Here is a 14527-nt window from a genome sequence, read left to right on the forward strand (position 1 = left end):
ATTTTTAAAATTAATTGAACATCGAGAAGAGAAAATTGAAGCCTATCCTAGAAAATGGAATAAGATAAAGAGACAATAAAGAGATAAATGAAAGACAATTGTCTTCAATAAATAGGAAGAATTTGATGATAACTCAGGTGAAAAATGATTAAAGAGATTTTACATTTTTATCAAGAAGCTTGAAAAGAATCAGAGAAAGGTGCATAGAAAATCAAGCAAGCAAACAAACAAAAAAGGATATGATAATTAACTCCATTTTTTTTAAAAAAATCCAACTTTAATAGAAAGGAAATGTATTTGTGATTTTCTACTTGGATGATTAGTGGCTGACGGAAAAAAACATCAATCTGCCACAGCGTTTGTTTTACATCAACCCAAAGGTTAGTACTGCCACAGAAACCCCACCTATGAAATCTCCTACCCTCTGTAGTAGCTGGAAGTCAAGGGTCTTGATCAACTAGACATCATCATGAGTCAGCTTTTGATTAAAAGTCTGAATTCAGCAATTGAGAGGTATCAGTGGATGATGTATGAAAGTACAGGTCATATGCAAGGTGATGATCGTATGACAGTTGAAGATGGTCTGTAACAATATTACGAATAGTTGCTGACCCCAAGTGCTTTCTTTGGTTTCCCTCTACTTTACAGAGGATGAAATTGAGACATTAAGAGCCAAGGCAACAACTTTCCCAGAGTGATAGGGCTTGGATGAGGAGGCAGGCTCTACAGTTCCAGAGCTCTGCTCTTCTGCCTGAATACATACTTAAGGAAATGCTGAAAGAAGTTTAAAAAAAATCTTAGAAATTCAATGAGGGAAAAGGCTCTTCTGGTGGAGGCAGTGGAAGAATGAAGTGGACTAAAGACAGATAGGATTCCGAAGGGATAGAAAACTGATGTGTCAATGTATTCAAAAGGATTGAGGATTGAAGTGATTCAATTAACAATTGACTTAGAGAGACCCTGATAAACTCCTTTACCTTATTGAAGAAGTGGAGAATATTGGCATCACAATGATCTTTCTCCTGAGGTTCTCATTTCATTCCTTCCATATTTTCTAAACACCATTTCTTTCTCTTCTCACTCTCACAAATCACCAGGCTTCATAGCACAAGCAGAGAAGCTCAGGCCTGGCTTCTCTTGTTCAAACTTTTCTTCCCTTAATATCTGCCCCTGGGAGTCTTGGCAACCAGGCAAAGTGATGGCAACCTAGAGGCAAAAAGGACCTGGTTTTCCCTCCCACCACCAGCCTCATTAAATATGGTGCCGTTCCTACCAAGAGGCTGGGGGCGGAGGCTGTGTGGGCAAGAGACACAGCTTCCAAATGTTCTTGTAAATATTCATAAAAACATGTCAGTGTTGCTAAACCCACAGCAAACGATAATCATCCGTCCTTCTACACCCTGCATCTTTTTGCTGCTAATCCTTTTGTCCGCCTTGAATTCCTTCCCACAATTGCTTCTCCTTCCGTCCTGTGTTTCTGAGTTGCTGCCAGCCACCTTAGCCTTTCATGCAAGTCAGTGGTACTCTTTTCAAAGCAGTGGCCCTCTGCTGCCAGCTAGGGATTCAAATGACACACACCATCCTAGGGATGTTGTGTCTTCTCATCTTGGTTCCTTGCTCTTGGGGAACACAACAATTATTCTGCCCAGGAACTGATGGGGATTTCTGAGCAACCTGGCACATCTGAAACATTTTTCTGACTCATTGAGCTGGCATATACTGCTAGATCAGCACTGGCCCTGTTCCACACAGCCTGTCACCAACAGTGGGTGTTGTTGTAAGCACTAGTTTTGATTGTGGCAAGATGGGCTCTGTGACTCTCCTCTTGTTCTGTTGAGTTCAGAAAAGGCATCTGGTCTCCATTCACATTACATTTGACAAGAGTCCAAAACCTAAATGAATGTTGCTAATAAAGAACTGTAAGGAAAAAACATGTTGAGAACTACTGAGTGTATTCAACACATATCAAGTGTTGAAGCAGGGGAGGGGGAGAAGAGTGAATGCACTGGGTTAGGATGACTGATTGGGCTCTGTTCCTGGTTCTGCCCATGTATTGTGCCTCAGTTTGCCTGCTTTAAATTGAGAGTGCTTAGAAAGTGTTTCTATACAGAATAGACTGCCCATGACCTTGCATATGTTTACCTGCGCTGTTGGTCAATGAAGCTTCAAATGAGCTAGTAGTATTGATTGAGCAACCACTTTGTGTCTAAGTCGATGGCTGCCAGGGAGTGACCTGAGTTCCTGCACAATCTTCATGGGCTCACTCCCTTCAAAGTCGTTGACCTGGATAATTGGCATGTCCTCCACCTCTTGTATAGTACATACAAATCCCATCTTCCCTCTATCCTTCTCAGATGTACCTTTTGTAGTGTAAACTCCATATTGGTGTGTGCCTCCCAGAGCACCTGACAAGCACAGGAAAAGAGTTTACCTCTAAATGGTATTGGTTGAGGTAGGCTGAAAAGTGTCAAGATGTGAAGCTTAATTAAACTAAATGTCAATTAAGCCCCCATGGAGCAATTACTATTTCCTGGGGTATACTCCAAGTATGAATTATCTGCAAAATGTATATACACTCAGATAACTGAATTTGAAAACTTAAAAGGATACCTTAAATTTTAGAATAATATTATAGCTAGAATTCTTCATGCAAGTAAAGGATAAAATTATTCTAAACAATTTTAGATTGTTCTGTTGAAATCCAGTTGTCTGTGTATAAAAGATTGCCTTGTTTTTAAAAAATCTAATAGAGGGGGCATAAGCTTTTTTTCATTTTAAAAGTGGTGCCACACAAATAAGAAAAAAAAATACTCCCATTGGATATTTTCTAAGTACTGTGACCAGAGAAAGTTCCTACTGTCTTAAATTTTTGCAGAAGGATGTATATGTGTTAAGATTTTTCAGTTTTAGCCTATGACCTTAAATACTTTAACTAGTCCAAAGTAAAGAAAGACTGGGAAAGTGAATAAAAACTACAAATCATCCAATGCTGTTCTTGGTGGATTATTCTGTGATTAATAAGCATGTTTTAAAGTTTATTTTCTCCTCAGGGAAATCCTTGGGTCTAGAATTCAAAGTGTAATTTGTCAAGCAAGCATCTTTGTATAGTATTGATGGGACATATAATGAAATTATGGACTACTGTTTGGTAGGGGAGTAGAAGGCTACCGTTTTTGAAGATGGAAACATCTGTATTTGGGTCTAGTAATCTATAACCATGTCTGAATAAGCAAGATTTGAAACACAACATTCAAAACAGTCCTCGAATACCTCTGGAGGTAAAAAGTCTCAGTAGAGAAGTTGTACAGGTACATTGACTGACTTACAGAGGATGATAATGATGAGAGCAATTGTACATGTTTTAATTTCCAGGTGTCGGTGTAGAGGGAAAGAGCGTGTACAAAGGACAGGGGGCCAAGTCTTGAAACTTGTGGGACCTCAGTGCTACAAGTAAGGAAGAGCAGTTACAGGGCATTTGGAGACAAATCAAGGAGAACGGAAAATGAAGAATCTCAAATTTGGATACAGCAGATACTTGTTCATTCAACCCCAAAACCAATATTTATTGAGTTTCATTTATATCTGAACTTGTGCGAGGAGTTCAAGTTATGAAGATTAAACAGTGTGGTTAGTACTAGAACTGAAAACAGAACAATTGAAAATGATAATTGCTGTTATTATGGAGGTACTCAAAAATTGTGTGGAACTTTTTGAGTTTTCTCTTAACTCTAAATTCCCTTCCACTGATCAAATATCACAGTCGAATTTCTACATTTTCTGTTTCCAGTTATTTATCTTTTACTTCTCAACTCTCTCCATTCTGGCTTTTGCTTCTACCACTCCAGCAAAATTGCTTTCAAGTTCCCCTGCTAAATTCTAAGGTAGTAGTTAAGTCCTGATTTTTTTTTTTTTGCCTTTTGACAAGATTTATTTTTTAGCCTTTTATTGTTTTATTTCTTTTTTTTAATTGGTTGTTCAAAACATTACAAAGCTCTTGACATATCATATTTCATACATTTGATTCAAGTGGGTTATGAACTCCCATTTTTACCCGGTATACAGATTGCAAAATCACAACGGTTACACATCCACGTTTTAACATATTGCCATACTAGTGATTGTTGTATTCTGCTACCTTTCCTATCCTCTACTATCCCCCCTCCCGTCCCCTCCCATCCTCTCTCTCTACCCCATTTACTGTAATTCATTTCTCTCTCTTGTTTTTTTTCCCCTTTACCCTCACATCCTCTTATATGAAATTTTGTATAACAATGAGGGTCTCCTTCCATTTCCATGCAATTTCCATTCTTTCTCCCTTTCCCTCCCACCTCTCGTCCCTGTTTAATGTTACTCTTTTTCTCATGCTCTTCCTCCCTGCTCTGTTCTTAGTTGCTCTCCTTATATTAAAGAAGACATTCCTTTTGACAAGATTTGATATGCTTAGTTCTTCTTTTCAAAATACTTTCTTCTTTATGCCCAAGTTAGATCTTACAATATCCATCACACTTTAATATTATTTTATTGGCTTTTCTGTCATTGTAAATTTTGTGAGACCAGGACGATATCACCACTGTATTAGTGTCTAGCATGAAGTTTATATTTAATATTTATTGAGCAAATGGGTAGTTGAATGAGTTTGAGAGGCTTAAAATACAAGTAGGAGTAGTAGGAGTTGTGAAAAAGAAAGTCTTTTTTTTTTTTTTAACATGATAGGTGATTGGGAAGCATTTGAGCATCTGAGTGACATGCTGAGGTTTGAAGGTCAAGTTACTCCAGTGGCAGTGTAAAGAATAGGTTAGATAGGGGATTTAGGGCAACTGACATTACAGTCGCCTATGCAAAAAGGATGATTGCTGTAGAGATGAAGCAAAAATCAATGGGGAACTAATAAGTATTAAAGATGGTCTTCTTACAGGGGGTGGGAGAGAGAAGTCTTGTGTGCATAGGAAGTACAGGAAAAAAGGCAACTTGGGAGACAAATTCAATATTGGACCCAATGAGTTTTAAATTCTTCAGATTTCAGTCTGAGTGCAGAAGTTATTACATTATAAACTCTAGGAGTTCAGGGAACATGTCAATTTAATCACACATGTTGGTGCTAGATAAATTCTTCTGATGGTATTGATAGAATACCACATTTGCTGATCCTAAATTGTTGGTCCATTTAGGGGAACCCCTCTATACAAAGTCCGTGTGTTTATTTACTCACCCCAGTGGGGCTTTATGACTAGGTTGCCCTTTAGATGAACATTATCTATTTTTGCAGATGCTGTTTCAAAATTGATTAGTTCTCCGACTCACCCACTGAAATCATCCAACCTATTGAGGAAGCAGAATAGGATGTGGATTATAGGGTTTCAGATAACACCAAGTCCCTAGTGAAAGGTATGTTATTTCATTGCTTTGTTCTGCTTTTGGAAAAGTGTAGCTGTGTTTTCTTTTCTCCAACTGTATAGGTCACAGCAATTTTTTTTTCCACTGGGAATTACAAGCTATACGGAAGATTTCCAGAGTAGAATCACAGTCTCGAATGAATGCTAAATACAACTAATCAGAGCCTGGAAGGTACACTACACAGAGGGTAATTAGTAGGTTATATTTGGGTCAGTACTAAGGTCATTTATGAGATACTACAAGAATAAAAGACCTTTTGACTTTCTGGGGAAAATGGACATATATTTATTTTGTACATTATAATGTATGCATTAAAATGATTAAAGGCACTTTTGATAATCTCATGTGTCTCTGTAAGATGGTTTAAAAACCAAAATGAAACATTGTCCTATGTTCTTAATAAGAGTATTAATCTTGGGAACAAGAAACTGAATAGCTTGTCCAATGTGCCCTTAACATCAGAGCTAACAAAAGAGGATTCTCACCACTAGCTTAGTATGCTTTCTGCTATGGAGTCATTTATATGATAGTCTTAAAGTCTCCACTGTACAACCAAAACAAATAAATTCATGGTAATGGGGCATGTTTATATTGGATCTTAGTTCCCAAAGCCTGTGTGGGATTTTAGGGGCTTCCCTGACCAATAGGAACATCCAATGAGAGGAAGTAATATAGTTTTTTTTAAAAATTATTTTATTGTTGGTTGTTCAAAACATTACATAGTTCTTAATATACCATATTTCACAGATTGATTCAAGTGGGTTATGAACTCCCATTTTTACCCCGTATACAGATTGCTGAGTCACATCAGTTACATTTCCAATGATTTACAAATTGCCTTTCTAGTGACTGATGTATTCTGCTGTCTATCCCATTCTCCACTGTCCCCCCTCCCCTCCCCTCCCCTCCCCTCCCCTTCTCTCTCTCCATCCCCTCTACTATAAATCGTTTCTTCCACTTATATAATTTTTCTCCTACTCCTCCTTTCCTCTTATATGTAATTGTGTATAACCCTGAGGCTCACCTTCCAGTTCCATGCAATTTCCCTTAACTCTCCCTTTCCCTCCCGCCTATCATCCCTGTTTAATGTTAATCTTCTTCTCCAGCTCTTCGTCTCTACCCTGTCCTTGGTTACTCCCCTTATATCAAAGAAGACATTTGGCATTTGTTTTTTAAGGATTGGCTAGCTTCACTTAGCATAATCTGCTCTAGTGCCATCCATTTCCCTCCAAATTCTATGATTTTGTCATTTCTTAATGCAGAGTAATACTCCATTGTGTATAAATGCCACATTTTTTTAATCCATTCATCTATTGAAGGGCTTCTAGGTTGGTTCCACAATCTTGCTATTGTGAATTGTGCTGCTATGAACATCGATGTAGCAGTGTCCCTGTAGCATGCTCTTGTTAGGTCTTTAGGGAATAGACCGAGAAGGGGAATAGCTGGGTCAAATGGTGGTTCCATTCCCAGCTTTCCAAGAAATCTCCATACTGCTTTCCAAATTGGCTGCACCATTTTGCAGTCCCACCAACAATGAACAAGTGTACCCATTTCCCCGCATCCACGCCAGCACTTGTTGTTGTTGGACTTCTTAATGGCTGCCAATCTTACTGGAGTGAGATGGTATCTTAGGGTGGTTTTGATTTGCATTTCTCTGACTGCTAGCGATGTTGAGCATTTTTTCATGTACTTGTTGATTGATTGTATGTCCTCCTCTGAGAAGTGTCTGTTCAGGTCCTTGGCCCATTTGTTGATTGGGTTATTTGTTATCTTATTATCTAATTTTTTGAGTTCTTTGTATACTCTGGATATTAGGGCTGTATCTGAAGTGTGTGGGGTAAAGATTTGTTCCCAGGATGTAGGCTCCCTGTTTATCTCTCTTATTGTTTCTTTTGTTGAGAGAAAACTTTTTAGTTTGAGTAAGTCCCATTTGTTGATTCTGGTTGTTAACTCATGCGCTATGGGTGTCCTATTGAGGAATTTGGAGCCTGACCCCACAGTATGTAGATCATAGCCGACTTTTTCTTCTATCAGACGCCGTGTCTCTGATTTAATATCGAGCTCCTTGATCCATTTTGAGTTAACTTTTGTGCATGGTGAGAGAAAGGGATTCAGTTTCATTTTGATGCAAGTGGATTTCCAGTTTTCCCAGCACCATTTGTTGAAGATGCTATCCTTCCTCCATTGCATGCTTTTAGCCACTTTATCAAATATAAGATAGTTGTAGTTTTGCGGATTGGTTACTGTGTCTTCTATTCTGTACCATTGGTCCACTCGCCTGTTTTGGTACCAGTACCATGCTGTTTTTGTTACTATTGCTCTGTAGTATAGTTTGAAGTCTGGTATCACTATACCGCCTGATTCACACTTCCTGCTTAGCATTGTTTTTGCTATTCTGGGTCTTTTATTATTCCATATGAATTTCCTGATTGTTTTATCTATTTCTACAAGAAATGCTGTTGGGATTTTGATTGGGATAGCATTGAACTTATAGAGAACTTTTGGTAATATCGCCATTTTGATGATGTTAGTTCTGCCTATCCATGAACAGGGTATATTTTTCCATCTTCTGAGGTCTTCTTCTATGTCTCTTTTTAGGGTTCTGTAGTTTTCATTGTATAGGTCTTTCACCTCTTTTGTTAGGTTGATTCCCAGGTATTTTATTTTTTGGGAAGATATTATGAATGGAGTAGTTGTCCTCATTTCCGTTTCAGAGGATTTGTCGCTGATATACAGGAATGCATTTGATTTATGCGTGTTGATTTTATATCCCGCCACTTTGCTGAATTCATTTATTAACTCTAATAGTTTCTTTGTAGACCCTTTTGGGTCTGTTAGGTATAGAATCATATCGTCTGCAAATAGTGATAATTTAAGTTCTTCTTTTCCTATTTTTATGCCTTTAATTTCTTTCATCTGTCTAATTGCTCTGGCCAGTGTTTCGAGGACCATGTTGAACAGAAGTGGTGAGAGAGGGCATCCCTGTCTTGTACCAGATCTTAGAGGGAATGCCTTCAATTTTTCTCCATTCAGAATGATGCTGGCCTGTGGCTTATCATAGATTGCTTTAACAATGTTGAGGTATGATCCTGTTATCCCTAATTTTTCTAGAGTTTTGAACATAAAGGGATGCTGTACTTTGTTGAATGCTTTTTCTGCATCTATCGAGATGATCATATGGTTCTTATTTTTAAGTCTATTGATGTGGTGAATAACATTTATTGATTTCCGTATATTGAACCAGCCTTGCATCCCAGGGATGAATCCTACTTGATCATGGTGTATAATTTTTTTGATACGATTTTGAATCTGATTCGCCAGGATTTTATTGAGGATTTTTGCATCTAGGTTCGTTAGAGATATTGGTCTGTAGTTTTCTTTCTTTGAAGTGTCTCTGTCTGGTTTAGGTATCAGGGTGATGTTGGCCTCGTAGAATGTCTTTGGAAGTTCTCCCTCTTTTTCTATTTCCTGAAATAGCTTGAAAAGTATTGGTGTTAGTTCCTCTTTAAAGGTTTTGTAAAACTCTGCTGTATACCCGTCCGGTCCTGGGCTTTTCTTAGTTGGTAGTCTTTTGATGGCTTCTTCTATTTCCTCTATTGTTATTGGTCTGTTTAGGCTGTCTATATCTTCCTGACTCAATCTGGGCAGATCATATGACTTAAGAAATTTATCGATGCCTTCACTATCTTCTATTTTATTGGAGTATAAGGATTCAAAGTAATTTCTGATTATCTTCTGTATTTCTGAAGTGTCTGTTGTGATATTGCCTTTTTCATCCCGTATGCTAGTAATTTGGGTTCTCTCTCTTCTTCTCTTCGTTAGCATGGCTAAGGGTCTGTCGATTTTATTTATTTTTTCAAAGAACCAACTTTTGGTTTTGTCAATTTTTTCAATTGTTTCTTTTGTTTGGATTTCATTAATTTCAGCTCTGATTTTAATTATTTCTTGCCTTCTACTGCTTTTGCTGTTATTTTGCTCTTCTTTTTCTAGGATTTTGAGATGATATATGAGATCGTTTATTTGTTGGTTTTTTCTTTTTTTAAGGAATGCACTCCAAGCAATGAATTTTCCTCTTAAAACTGCTTTCAATGTGTCCCATAGATTCCGATATGTTGTGTCTGTGATTTCATTTAATTCTAAGAAGTTTTTAATTTCCTCCTTAATGTCTTCTATGACCCATTGATCATTCAATAACCTATTGTTCATTCTCCAAGTGATGCATGATTTTTCCTTCCTTCTTTTATCGTTGATTTTCAGTTTCATTCCATTATGATCAGATAAGATGCATGGTATTATTTCTACTCCTTTATATTATCTAAGAGTTGCCCTGTGACATAATATATGATCTATTTTTGTGAAGGATCCATGTGCTGCTGAGAAAAAAGTGTAACTACTTGATGTTGGGTGGTATATTCTATATATGTCAATTAAGTCTAGGTTGTTAATTGTGTTGTTGAGTTCTATAGTTTCCTTATTTAACTTTTGTTTGGAAGATCTGTCCAGTGGTGAGAGAGGTGTGTTGAAGTCTCCCATGATTATTGTATGGTGGTCTATTAGACTCTTGTACTTGAGAAGAGTTTGCTTGATGAACGTAGCTTCACCATTGTTTGGGGCATATATATTTATGATTGTTATGTCTTGTTGGTGTATGGTTCCCTTGAGCAGTATGCAGTGTCCCTCTTTATCCTTTTTGATTAACTTTGGCTTGAAATCTATTTTGTTTGATATGAGTATGGACACTCCTGCTTGTTTCTGCAGTCCATATGAGTGGAATGATTTTTCCCAGCCTTTCAACTTCAGTCTATGTATATCTTTTCCTATCAAATGCGTCTCCTGTAGGCAACATATTGTTGGATCTTGTTTTGTGATCCATTCCACTAGCCTGTGTCTCTTAATTGGTGAGTTTAAGCCATTAACATTTAGGGTTATTATTGAGATTTGGTTTGTTCCTCCAGTCATATTTGTTTATTTATGTTACTAAACCTGATTAGTTTTCCTCTTTGATTACTTTCCCCCCTTTACTGTCCTACCTCCCACTGATGGTTTTCAATGTTATTTTCAGTTTCCTCTTCCTGTAATGTTTTGCCAAGGATTTTTTGAAGAGATGGTTTTCTAGCTGCAAATTCTTTTAGCTTTTGTTTATCGTGAAAGGTTTTAATTTCATCTTCCATCCTAAAGCTTAATTTCGCCGGATACACGATTCTTGGTTGGAGCCCATTTTCTTTCAGTGTTTGAAAAATGTTATTCCAGGATCTTCTAGCTTTCAGAGTCTGTGTTGAGAGATCAGCTGTTATCCTGATTGGTTTGCCCCTAAATGTAATCTGCTTTCTTTCTCTTGTAGCTTTTAAAATTCTCTCCTTATTCTGTATGTTGGGCATCTTCATTATAATGTGTCTAGGTGTGGATCTCTTATGATTTTGCACTTTTGGCGTCCTGTAGGCTTCTAGGATATGGGATTCTGTTTCATTCTTCAAGTCTGGGAAGTTTTCTCTTATTATTTCATTGAATAGATTGTTCATCCCTCTGGTTTGGAGCTCTGTGCCCTCCTGTATCCCAATGACTCTTAAGTTTGGTCTTTTAATGTTATCCCATATTTCTTGAATGTTCTGCTCATGGTTTCTTAGCAGTCTTGCTGAACTGTCTATGTTCTTCTCAAGTTGAAATACTTTGTCTTCATTGTCTGATGTTCTATCTTCTAAGTGATCTATTCTGCTGGTAGTATTGTCAATTGAGGTTTTAAGTTGATTTATTGCTTCCTGCATTTCTAGGATTTCTATTTGTTTGTTTTTTATTACTTCTAACTCCCTGTGAAATTGATCTTTTACTTCCTGGATTTGTTTCTGTAGTTCCTTGTCAATGTGATCTTTCATTGTCTGATTTTGCTGTCTCATGTCTTCCTTGAGAGTCCAGATCATCTGAAGCATGTATATCCTGAACTCTTTATCTGACATTCCATCTGTTGCAGCTATTACCTCTTCTAGAGTTGAGTTGACCTGCATTGCTTGTGGTCCTTTCTTTCCTTGTCTTTTCATGTTGCTTGCGTTTCTTTCTGCTTGGTGAAACTGTTGTGTTTTTGAAATTTTTCTCCCTGTTTATTTATGTTGCTCTTGTATAGTTGGGATATCTCTCTTGTAGGGCGGGTAGTGGCTGTGATCCTCCTCTAATCAGGGTGATCTATTCACTACGCTGGTTGGTCGTAGGTCTGCCCGCCCTGCGGGCACGGGTGGCTGCTCTACTCTGCCCCCACTCCAATTGCGGTGACGTTCCTACCACGTCCTCGGATCGTTGGTCCTGATCCGGATGTGGGCGGCAGCTCTTCTCCACCCCTACTCCAATTGATGTGACGTGTCTACCACACTGGTCGGCCTCCAAGCCTGTTCCGCCGGTGGGTCTCAGATCTGCCCACCCTGCGGGCCTGGGCGGCAGTTCTGCTCAACCCCCACTCCCAGTGGGGGTACCTAACTGCCTCTCCAACGGGTCTCTGGGCTCCTTCCGGACGCTGGCGGCGGCTCTGTTCAACCCCCACTCCAACCAGTGTGACGTGACTGCCTCGATGCTACTCGTCTACCACACTGGCAGGCTGCCGAGCCTGTCCTGCCAGTGGGACGCAGGACTGCCTACCTTGCAGGATCAGACGGCAGCTCTTCACGGCCTCCGCTCCAAGTGGGTTGACTTGGCTACCCTGCCGTCGGATCGCTGATCCTATTCCAGGCGTGAGCGGCTACTCTCCTCGGCCCCAGCTGCAGTTGGGGTGTCGCGATACCACACCGGTGGGACCCTTAGCCTGCTCTGGGTGCAGGAGGCAGCTCCACTTTGCCCCCCAGGTCCCCGCAGCACCCAGCAGGACCCGGACTAAGAAGCAGTCCCTGTAGGATCCCCAACCCTGAGCCAGATCCGCTTCGGGAGCCAGGAGCCGGTCTCTCCGATCCCCGCCACGTTCTGCTAGGAGCAGGCTCCTCAGAGCAACCGCTGCGGGTTCCCCAATCCCAGGCCAAAGCAGCCCCGGGAGCCCAAGCCTGGCCGCACCAGACTCTCCCTGTTCGGTGCCCAAGCCTGGCCGCACCAGACTCTCCCTGCTAGGTGCACGCTCCGCTGGGAGCAGAGCCTAAGACGCACTTCCCGCGGGCTCCCCAGCTCCGGGCCAAAACTGTTCCAGGAGACAGAGTCCCGCTGCCCCTCGTCGCAAGTTTCACTTGTGGCTGGCCTCAGCTCGCGGTCCCCGCAGGCTCCGCGGCCCTGGGCTCAAGCAGCTACGAGAGCCAGAACCCAGCCTCTCTGATCCCTGCCACACTCTGCTAGGAGCAGGCTCCACAGAGGTACCCCAGCCTCAGGCCCAAGCAGCCCCGGGAGCCTGAGCCTGGCAGCTCCAACCTCTCTCAGCTCAGTGTATGCTCAGCCAGGGGCAGGGTCAAAGACGCAGTCGCCGCGGGTTCCCTAGCCCCGGGCCAAAACTGTTCCGGGAGTTAGAGCCACGCCGCCCCTCAGCGCACAATCCACTTGTAACTGGCCTCTGCCTGGAGTCCCCGAAGGATCTCCCGCCCTGGGCCAAAGCAACCCGGGGAACTAGAATCTGGCCGCTCAAAGTCCGGCGCCCGCCTTGCCAGGGGTGAGGCCTGAAGAGTATTCTCCTCAGAGTTTCCAATCCCGAGCCTGAGCGATCTGTCTGCGCGACGCAGGCAAATACCAGCCTGGAATCACCTGTTCCGTAGTTGAATGAGCTGAGATCAGTAGAAAACAGGGATGATTGCATCAGCTCTCCATGATGGCGGCTGCTGTCCTCCTCCATGTTCCGACCGGTGTCGGGAATCGAACTGGACCGGTTCTCTCCTCTGTTTCAAAGCTGGAACTCAGCACTCAGCGCGGCCAGTGCGCCACTGGCAGGAGCCTCCAGAATCTGCTTCGCTGTAATCCCACTCTGGTACCTCGCGGCTAATTAACTAGGGCGCATCCCAGACTCCATCCACGGGGCGGTCCGCCGACCAGGTACTGCTTCCCTCCGTGCGGAGAAATCGCCCGCGACCAAGCCCCTGTAGCCGAATCCCGCGCGCTGGAATTCTGTCCTCTAGATTCTGGAGCACCTCAATTTCACTGGGGATTCCCACCAAGGTAGCCTTCAGCCGTTTCACCTCGTGTTTCTCCCGCACAGTGGCGCAGCGCACTGGGGTGCTGCACTCCCTTCGCCGCCATCTTCTAGAACCCGCAACTACTTCCTTTTTCTACCAAATAATAAGGTTTGGTTTGCTTGCATGCGTGCGGCCTGGGTTCGATCCTCAGCACCACATACAAAGATGTTGTGTCCGCCGAAAACATTATTTTGTGTCAGTGAAATAAAATCTGTAATGCTTGCAGAGGTACAATTCTCTTAAGAGAACAGAATTCCTGGAAGATCTTACCGCAGACAGCAGCGCCGGAACGAAGCTCCCGGGCTCGGGTTTCTTCCCCTCCGGCGGGACTCTGTGCGGAGTCAAGTAATATAGTTTTGAAATGATTCCTAGGATACTTAGGCATCATTGAATACAGTGAAGGTTATCATATTGGTGAATTACAGGATTGGACTGAAAATCAAGGCCATAAAGTCCCCATCTGTATACTTTTCTACAAACTGATCTCACCTACAACACCCTCTTTGTTTCAACCACCATTGCTGTGGGAACAGATTTTTCCCCACTTGCTCTATCTAGCTTACACCTTCTCTGCTGAACTCTGTATCCCCAAATCCCGTTGCCAGCCACATCAGTTTCTATTTAAATTTGTAACTTTATCAATATCTTTATATCTCAGTGTGTTCAAAGTTAAGCTAATTATCTTCTCCAAACTTCTCCCAGTGCCTGCCAAGATTTCCAATAACCCAAATGTCCTCTCTCTCCCTCATTGCTGATAACTAAGCAGTCATTTCTTAGAATGATTTTGATTATAAATATCTGTGGAAACCATCCCTTTATTTCCTCCCACTGTCATTGTCTTCATTTAGACCTTTATCATTTGTTCTCTGAATGACTCTGATAATCTGATAATGGTTCTCTCAGCTTCTAGTCTTTTCTCATCTTGTCTCTTTAATCTATTCCTTGAACCTCTATCAGACAGAGTGTTTTAAAGTATACATCTGGCCACGTTACAGCCCTCCTTAAGACCT

Source organism: Spermophilus citellus (assembly GCF_964194105.1).
Source record: "Spermophilus citellus genome assembly, chromosome: 4".
Lineage (NCBI taxonomy): Eukaryota > Metazoa > Chordata > Mammalia > Rodentia > Sciuridae > Spermophilus > Spermophilus citellus.